The sequence below is a fragment of the Pelodiscus sinensis genome, unplaced genomic scaffold (assembly GCF_049634645.1).
Source record: "Pelodiscus sinensis isolate JC-2024 unplaced genomic scaffold, ASM4963464v1 ctg37, whole genome shotgun sequence".
Lineage (NCBI taxonomy): Eukaryota > Metazoa > Chordata > Testudines > Trionychidae > Pelodiscus > Pelodiscus sinensis.
Window position 1 is genome coordinate 259,683 of NW_027465869.1, and position 9,673 is coordinate 269,355.

Below are 9,673 nucleotides of genomic sequence, written 5' to 3' on the forward strand. Positions count from 1 at the left end.
TGGAGCCTCCTCTCACTAGCACTGGGGCCTGTTCCCTGCCAGCGGATCAGCCTGTTTCCTTTCCCAGCCGCTCTGCCCCGAATTGCCGGCTAAAGACAGACAGTCCCGCCTACCCCCCCACCTTGCGCATTTACCACATAAAACAACATTGTATTAAAAAGCCACCTTCGTTATCTCACTTATTAAGCAACAAGGAAGAAAACAGATAGGTTTGGGGCTCCATTGGTCTTTCAATTCGGTTATTTCTGGATAGACCTCCGGCAGTGCAGACACAGCCATAGCTGGTCTGTTGAACACAGAAAATGAATGAATGAAATCCAATGTTCTGCTACTTCTTATAATGCATCACTTATCCACTTCAGAGTGCTGGTGTATCATTTAAGGTGGCATCAAGGACTGGATTTGTTCCACTGGGCACAGCCACGGAGCATAAGAACGTAAGAACATAAGAATGGCCGTACTGAGTCAGACCAAAGGTCCATCTAGCCCAGTATCCTGTCTGCCGACAGTGGCCACTGCCAGGTGCCCCAGAGAAGGAGAACAGAAGACAATGATCAAGTGATTTATCGGCTGCCATCCATCTCCAGCCCTTGTACTAAAGGCTAGGCACTTTAGCACTTTGCTTATCCGGATAAGCTGACTGGTTATCAACAGCGGTTATGTTCTTATGTTCAACCTTCCCAGGGTGCCCTGGTGGCCACTCCAGTCTCAAACAAGAACACTCCTCTCCTTCCCCGAGCTCTTAAAGGGGTAGACTCTGGCCACAGTGCCTGTGCCAGCTCCAAGCCTGCCAGCCCAGAGCCAGCAGTCACTGCCCCTGACTCAGTGGCCCCAAAACATGAGCCAGCAAGCCACTGGCAGCCAGCCCTCCACTGCTCCCCAGGAGCAGTCTGCCAGCTCCCAGGAACCTGCCAGGGCCTGGAGAAGGTGGGCACCTTCCTGGTCCAGGGTGGAGATCAGGGTGGACCTTACTCAGGTTTGCGGGGGATGCCCCCAACGTCCATGATCTCCGCACTAAATAGAGGAACGCAGCCATCTATATCAGGCTAGCTGCCATCCTGGCCACCAAAGGCCACATGCAAACCCAGGAGCAAGTTCGCATGAAAATAAAGTTGGTCTGGCAAGACCCTCAACTTCCCCTCCCCCTTCTTCCTCTTGCTTTCCCCTTCCACCTCCCAGGTTTCCCCCGCCCCCTCCCACCTCCTTTCTCCAGTCTCATCCCCCCTCCCCCCGTTTTGTTAAATAAAGAGTTTGTGTTCATGAAAATACGTCTATCTTATTTGACATCAGGAAGGGGGGCTGGGAGGGTAAGTGGAACAATGTGGGGGAGGAATGAGGCACAAGCCCCCAGTGAGGCAGACCAGGGAGGATCTTAGTGCTCCTCAGGGTGGAAGCTCTCCCACAGGGCCTCCTGGATACTGACAGCTTCCCGATGGGCCTCCTGGATGGCAGCCTGCAGAAAGTGCAACCAGATTGGCAGCAATGCATTCACGAGAAGCACCAGAGTGCCCAGGGGCAGCTCCAGCTCCATGCTGCAGAGTGCTGTGGTGTCCTGAGTGAGGGCAACCAGAGTACACAGAGACAAAATGCTTTGCTGTCCCTCATCCACGTAGGCAAGCAAGCAGGGAAAGCTGAGAACCGGCTGCCTGGGGTGGGGGTCGCTTTAAGCACAAGCCTCAGATAGCCTCAGGCAGCAGCCACACAAATAAACTCCTGACCTGATTCCCTGCTGGACCTGGTTCCGGCTGGCCTTCAATGCAATTCAGTGTCCACTCAGTGTGGACGCGCTATTTCGAAAGAGCAAAATGTTATTTTGAAATGCATTTTGTGTGTAGATGTGTTATTTCAAAACAAGCTATTTTGAATTAACTATTTCGAAATAAGATATTTCGAAATAACACTGTAGTGTAGACATACCCTGAGTGATCTATCTATATGATAACACTTTAGAACCACAAGGAGACCCTGTGCTAATGACACCCAGTATCAGTAGATAAAGAAACAGAACTCAAGATGAGTAAAGAAAACTTAGTGAAACTGCACTTTGGCTGGCAACAAACCGCTTATCAATAGTTAGGGTTGTGAAATCCTCATTTCTTTATTGTTCTGTCATTATGGTCCCCCCTCCCCTAGTGTTTGTACGATCTCGTTTCTCTAATTGTTTCTGTCTGTTGCATGGTTAATTTTCCTAGGTCTAAATCAATGAAAGTGGTGGGGTGCGATTGGTTAGTAAAATTGCAGTAAAATAACTAGCTCACATATCATAGAATCATAGAATACTAGGACTGGAAGGGACCTCGAGAGGTCATCGAGTCCAGTCCCCGGCCCTCATGGCAGGACCAACTACTGTCTAGCAGTGGTCCCCAACGTTTTGGGGCTGCCGGGCGCCTGGGGCCGGGGCCGCTCACACGCTGGGCGCATGGGGGCGGGGCCACTCACAGGCCACATGACTGGGGGCGGGGCCAAGCACATGAGCGGCCCCGCCCCCCCGTGGCCAAGGCTGGGCCCAGCAAGGGCACGCGCGGGGCCGGGGCCGGCAAAGGCACGCACGGGGCCGGGGCCGGCAAGGACACCCGCGGGGCCCCCCGGGGCCGGAGCCAAGGCTGGGACCGGCAAGGACACGCGCGGCGCCCCCCGGGGCTGGGGCCGGCAAGGACACGCGTGGCGCCCCCGGGGCCGGGGCCGGCAAGGACACGCGTGGCGCCCCCGGGGCTGGGGCCGGGAAGGACACGCGCAGCGCCCCCGGGGCCGGGGCCAGCAAGGACACGCGTGGCGCCCCCGGGGCCGGGGCCGGCAAGGACACGCGCGGCGCCCCCGGGGCCGGGGCTGGCAAGGACACGCGCAGCGCCCCCGGGGCCGGGGCTGGCAAGGACACGCGCAGCGCCCCCGGGGCCGGGGCTGGCAAGGACACGCGCGGCGCCCCCGGGGCTGGGGCCGGGAAGGACACGCGTGGCGCCCCCGGGGCTGGGGCCGGGAAGGACACGCGTGGCGCCCCCGGGGCCGGGGCTGGCAAGGACACGCGCAGCGCCCCCGGGGCCGGGGCTGGCAAGGACACGCGCAGCGCCCCCGGGGCCGGGGCCGGCAAGGACACGCGCAGCGCCCCCGGGGCCGGGGCTGGCAAGGACACGCGCGGCGCCCCCGGGGCCGGGGCTGGCAAGGACACGCGCGGCGCCCCCGGGGCCGGGGCCGGCAAGGACACGCGTGGCGCCCCCGGGGCTGGGGCCGGGAAGGACACGCGCGGCGCCCCCGGGGCCGGGGCTGGCAAGGACACGCGCGGCGCCCCCGGGGCCGGGGCCGGCAAGGACACGCGCGGCGCCCCCGGGGCCGGGGCCGGCAAGGACACGCGCGGCGCCCCCGGGGCCGGGGCCGGCAAGGACACGCGCGGCGCCCCCGGGGCCGGGGCCGGCAAGGACACGCGCGGCGCCCCCGGGGCCGGGGCCGGCAAGGACACGCGTGGCGCCCCCGGGGCCGGGGCCGGCAAGGACACGCGCGGCGCCCCCGGGGCTGGGGCCGGCAAGGACACGCGCAGCGCCCCCGGGGCTGGCAAGGACACGCGCGGCGCCCCCAGGGCCGGGGCCGGCAAGGACACGCGTGGCGCCCCCGGGGCCGGGGCCGGCAAGGACACGCGTGGCGCCCCCGGGGCTGGGGCCGGCAAGGACACGCGCAGCGCCCCCGGGGCCGGGGCCGGCAAGGACACGCGCGGCGCCCCCGGGGCCGGGGCCGGAAAGGACACGCGTGGCGCCCCCGGGGCCGGGGCTGGCAAGGACACGCGCGGCGCCCCCAGGGCCGGGGCCGGCAAGGACATGCGCGGCACCCCCCGGGGCCGGGGCCGGCAAGGACACGCGCGGCGCCCCCCGGGGCTGGGGCCAGCAAGGACACGCGTGGCGCCCCCTGGGGCCAGGGCCGGGGCCGGCAAGGACACGCGCGGTGCCCCCGGGGCCGGGGCCGGCAAGGACACGCGCGGCGCCCCCGGGGCCGGGGCCGGCAAGGACACGCGCAGCGCCCCCGGGGCCGGGGCCGGCAAGGACACGCGCGGCGCCCCCGGGGCCGGGGCCGGAAAGGACACGCGTGGCGCCCCCGGGGCCGGGGCTGGCAAGGACACGCGCGGCGCCCCCAGGGCCGGGGCCGGCAAGGACATGCGCGGCACCCCCCGGGGCCGGGGCCGGCAAGGACACGCGCGGCGCCCCCCGGGGCTGGGGCCGGCAAGGACACGCGTGGCGCCCCCTGGGGCCAGGGCCGGGGCCGGCAAGGACACGCGCGGCGCCCCCGGGGCCGGGGCCGGCAAGGACGCGCGCGGCGCCCCCGGGGCCGAGACCGGCCATGCGCCCGGGGCTGGCACCTGCCGCATGCCCGGGGGCGGGGCCAGCCCAGATTGCTCCGCGGACTCACGTAAAGGGCCCGGCGGGCGCCATGGTGCCCGCGGGCACTGGGTTGGGGACCACGGGTCTAGAACATCCCTGATAGACATTTATCTAACCTGCTCTTAACTATCTCCAGAGATGAGGATTCCACAACCTCCCTGGGCAATTTATTCCAGCGTTTAACTATCCTGACAGTTAGGAACTTTTTCCTCATGTCCAGCCTAAACCTCCCTCGCTGCAGTTAAGCCCATTGCTTCTTGTTCTATCCCCAGAGGCCAAGATGAACAAGTTTTCTCCTGCCTCCTTATGACACCCTTTTAGATACCTGAAAACTGCTATCCTGGGTTTATATAGCTAAGCAGGGCTCAAATTTCACTGTATAAACTGGGCTCCAAAAGAAAGCTCTTTGGGAAGCAGCCCCAAGACACAGTTCCAAGCCCACAGCAGCTGAACCTTGACTCTGTGCTTTGATAAAATGCAGGCTCAGCGGTGCCCCAAATGGACCTGATCCAGACTGGCCATTCAGAAATGCTCCTCTGCTTTATTGGGAGGGCTGAGCATTGTATGCTTAGTGCGTGCCGTCTGTTCTGGGGGACGGTTCATAAACAGCGATTAAGGAGGATATTACTGTGTAAGGTGCTTTCACTGACAAAAGACCCTAAAACCCATAGGGTATGTCTACACTACAAAGTTAGTTCGAACTAACGGACGTTAGTTCGAACTAACTTTAATAGGTGCTACACTAGCGCTCCGCTAGTTCGAATTTGAATCGAACTAGCGGAGCGCTTAGTTCGAACTAGGTAAACCTCATTTTACGAGGACTAACGCCTAGTTCGAACTAGCTAGTTCGAACTAAGGGCTGTGTAGCCCTTTAGTTCGAACTAGTGGGAGGCTAGCCCTCCCCAGGTTTCCCTGGTGGCCACTCTGGCCAACACCAGGGAAACTCTATGCCCCCCTCCCAGCCCCGGACCCCTTAAAGGGGCACGGGCTGGCTACGGTGCCCGTGCCAGGTGCAAGCCTGCCAGCACCCAGCTAGCAGACCCTGCACCTGGCACGGCACAGAGCCACCCACCCGATGCCCCCCAGCCCACCCCCTCTTGCCGGGACCAGGCTGGCGGCTCCCGGGAGCTTGCCCTGGACCGCAAGAGGCGGGCACCTTCCTGGGCTAGTGCGGACATCGTGGACCTCGTCCACGATCTCCGCACTAGGCACAGGAAAGTGGCCGTCTAGGGCAGGAGAGCTGCCAGCCTGGCCACCCAGGACCAGGTGTGCATGAAAATCAAGGGGGTCCACTGAGACCCCCGACACTGAGCCCTGAGCTTACAATGGCCGTACTGGGTCAGACCAAAGGTCCATCTAGCCCAGTAGCCTGTCTGCCGACAGCGGCCAACCCTAGGGACCCTGGAGGGGATGGACCGAAGACAATGACCAAGCCATTTGTCTCGTGCCATCCCTCTCCAGCCTTCCACAAACTTTGGGCAGGGACACCACTCCTACCCCCTGGCTAAGACTGCTCCATGGACCCAACCTCCATGACTTGATCTCACTTCCCTTTCAACTCTGTTCTAGTTGTAGCCTTCACAGCCTCCTGCAGCAAGGAGTTCCACAGGTTAACTATTTGCTTTGTCAACAACAACTTTCTCTTACTAGTTTGAAGCCTGCTACCCATTCCTTTCCTTTGGTGTCCTCTAGTCCTTCTTGATGGGAACTCAGGAAGAACTTTTCTGAATGCACCCTCTCCACCCAACTCCTGCTTTTAGAGACCTCTATCCTGTCCCCCCTCCGTCTCCTCTTTTCTAAGCTGAACAGTCCCAGTCTCTGTAGCCTTTCTTCATCTGGGACCTGTTCCCAACCCCTGATCATGTTAGTTGCCCTCCCCTCTCCCAGCCTTTCTCTTCCCCTCTCCCACCTCCTTTTCCCAGTCTCCCCCAGTTTTTTTCAATAAAGACAGAGTCAATGTTGGGAGAAACGTTATCTTTATTTTGTACATCAATAAGAAGGGGGGCTAGGGAAGGGTAAGTGGAAGGAGGTGAGGGAGGAATGGGGTACGAGCCCCCGATGGGGAGGACTGGGCTGGCTCTGCGGGCTTCTGGGGGTGGAAGCTCTCCTGCAGCCCCCCAATTACTCCCTCTCCCCAGATGGCAGCCTGCGGCAAGTGCAGCCGGGCTGATGGCCGAGTGGTGTGATGTGCCCAGTGTGGGCACTCAGGGCACTCCAAGCCAGAACTTCTTTGCAAGCGGGGCACCCCTTAGAACTGTCTGTCCGGGGTGGGGGTCGGGACCCTTTAAGCGCAGCCCTCGGCTAGCCTGAGACAGCATCTCCATGCTCTAAGTCCTCCTTTTATGCCCTGCCGGCACTGCTTCCGGCCATCCTTAAGCCCTGTTCAGAGTCCACTCAATGTGGACTTACTAGTTCGAACTAGCAAAACGCTAGTTCGAACTAGTTTTTAGTTCTAGATGCGTTAGTTCGAACTAGCTTAGTTCGAATTAACTAATTCGAACTAAGTTAGTTCGAACTAACTTTGTAGTGTAGACATACCCATAGAGTGTAAGGTTATGCCTGAGCCCAAAGATGGGTAACAGTGGGTGCCCCCAGAGTGTCTGAATGACAGAATTGTGTCCGCATAACAGTTCTAGGAGCTTAGTCAGTAATTTCTAGCAGTTCAGTGGCTTGTGTAAAACTTCTGCGGCACCCATGTACTATTTGCACATTAATTTATGTATATTTAATTTAAATGATTTTACAAGAGTATAGATCTTTATCATTTACCTTGGATTGTTAGGATTTTAAAATTTTGAAATTACTTATTTTTTTAAAAAAAACTTGCTTTAAAAGCCCAAGTTTAAATTCAAGTGTTTATTTAAGTTATTAAAAAATCAAATCCTATTTTCATCCACCCTGAGTGTTGGATGTTTTCATTAGCCCCTCATTGCCAAAGGAAAACAGCCCTTTGAGGGGTGAAATTCCTCAATGTCATTTCCTGTGTCTCTCTCCCTCAGGGTATGTCTACACTACCCTCCTAGTTCGAACTAGGAGGGTAATGTATGCATACCGCACTTGCTAATGAAGCCCGGGATTTGAATTTCCCGGGCTTCATTAGCATAAGCGGGGAGCCGCCATTTTTAAATCCCCGCTGCTTCGAACCCCGTGTAGCGCGGCTACACGGGGCTCGAACTAGGTAGTTCGGACTAGGGTGCCTATTCCGAACTACCGGTACACCTCGTTTCACGAGGAGTACCGGTAGTTCGGAATAGGACCCTAGTCCGAACTACCTAGTTCGAGCCCCGTGTAGCCGCGCTACACGGGGTTCGAAGCAGCGGGGATTTAAAAATGGCGGCTCCCCGCTTATGCTAATGAAGCCCGGGAAATTCAAATCCCGGGCTTCATTAGCAAGTGCGGTATGCATACATTACCCCGCTAGTTCGAACTAGCGGGGTAGTGTAGACATACCCTCACTCTTGTTGCACCCTTCCCCCCCAGCAATTTCCTCTTTTTGGGAGACTAAGATATGGCAAGCCTGCTCCAGGGGCCTGCTGAATCTCCCCCACTTCAGGAAGGCAACCTCTCGACAGCCGCACTATGTTGGGTTACCTCCGGGATCCCTGAAGAGCTATTCCATGTCTTCTTAACCCCTTATTTCAAAATAACAGGCGCACTATTCCAAGGTCCTTGTAACCCTTATTCCACAAAGGCTAAGGGACATTCCAGAATAACGCTTTACTTAGAAATCAGATTGAAATAAGCTATGTGATTTGCTTAGCTCAAATTGCTTAGCTTGTTCCCAGTTAAGGGTGCTATGTAGACACACCCTTGAGAGCAAGATGCCAGTTTCTGATTTGATTCACCCAGGAAATAATTTTCCCTTCCCCCTTGTAAGTATGAGGCACAACAGAATTCATCTCCCTTCCCCTCCCCATTGCTTTCTGTTTTCCAAACACCAGAAGTCATTTTGTGACGATTTCCCTCTGACATCTCTGAGAACAGTGAGAGCCCACTTGTGGAATGATACACAATTGCACAAGAAGCAAGTCCTGTTTTTGTTTCGAATGTATTTGGGGCTTTAATGGGGTAAGAAAAGCTCCATCTGCCCCGGGACAAACAGGACACAGGGCGGGAGGGGCTGTCAGCGAGGAGCCATTTTTGAAGGGAAACTAACCCACCTCTTTGGTCCCGCTGAGCGGTTTGATGATCTTCGGGGGGCTTGTACCGCCCAGGGATGCTGTAGGGGGCTCAGTTCCCTGCCACAGCGTGTCCCCCGGTTTCTCCTGGTCCTGGCTCAAAGGCACCGCGGCGCGTTCCCCTCTTGGAGAAAGGAGGGTTTCATTTTCTGCGGTACCCGGCTCCCCCTGATCTCGCATTGCTGGAGTAGCATCAGCCCCGGGGCAGCGCGTTCGACCCCGCTCGCCCGCACCAGGCTCGGATCGGCGCCCACCCCGCCGCGGGGGAGGCAGCGGGGGCCGAGCCCCCGGGCGCTCTGTGCCTCGCCCCCTCCCTTCTCCCTCTGCCTGTGGGGCTGCCCCCCTGGCCACGCCCTCCCAAGTGGAGCTCCGCTCCCGGCAGCTTGGGCCCAGCCCCTGGGAGAGCAACCCCCCCCCCATTATCCTGGGGTCCGCGTGAGCCCCGCCCCCAAAACGCGCCCCCCTGCCCTTCCCCAGCCCCCCGCGCGTCTTCCAGCCCCAGTTCCTCCCCTGCCCCCCGTAGCGCCCCGCAGCCCGGACCTGGGTCCCGCTCCCACCCCCCAGCCTGGATTCTCACCAGCCCCTCGCAGCGCGGAGCGAACCCCCGGACCCAGCCCGAGGGCGGCTGACGCAGAGGCGAGTCCCACCCCCGTGTCCTGCCAGCCTGGGATTGGTGCGATCCTGCGCTGCGGGGCGGGGCTCCAGGCTGTGCCCCCGGGGCGGTACAGGCGGGGGGGGGGGACACGGTTTAAGAGAACTAGACACATTCTTGGGGGTTCAGTCCATCCACAGGCGCGCGCAGCATTCAGCAGGGGGTGCGCCCAGAGAATCTTTTAAAGTGCACTTTGACCCCCATTAGCCGGGCCTCGAGGTAACACTCTGGGGGAAGAGGGATACAGGACCAGCATTCAAAGGTCTCATGTGACTCCCCTCTAAAGACTTTTCCCACCATCCTCCTACCAATAGGGTTGCCAGGTGTCCAGGATTGGACCAGACAGTCCGGTATTTGCTCTGTCTGGTAAAAAAAAAATCGGAAAATACCAAACACTTGCAAGGTCTGCTATTTTCTGATTTTTCCAGCTGCGCACCACGGGGAGCGGCTGGGGTCCCAGCTGGGAGACGGGCCGCGATTGC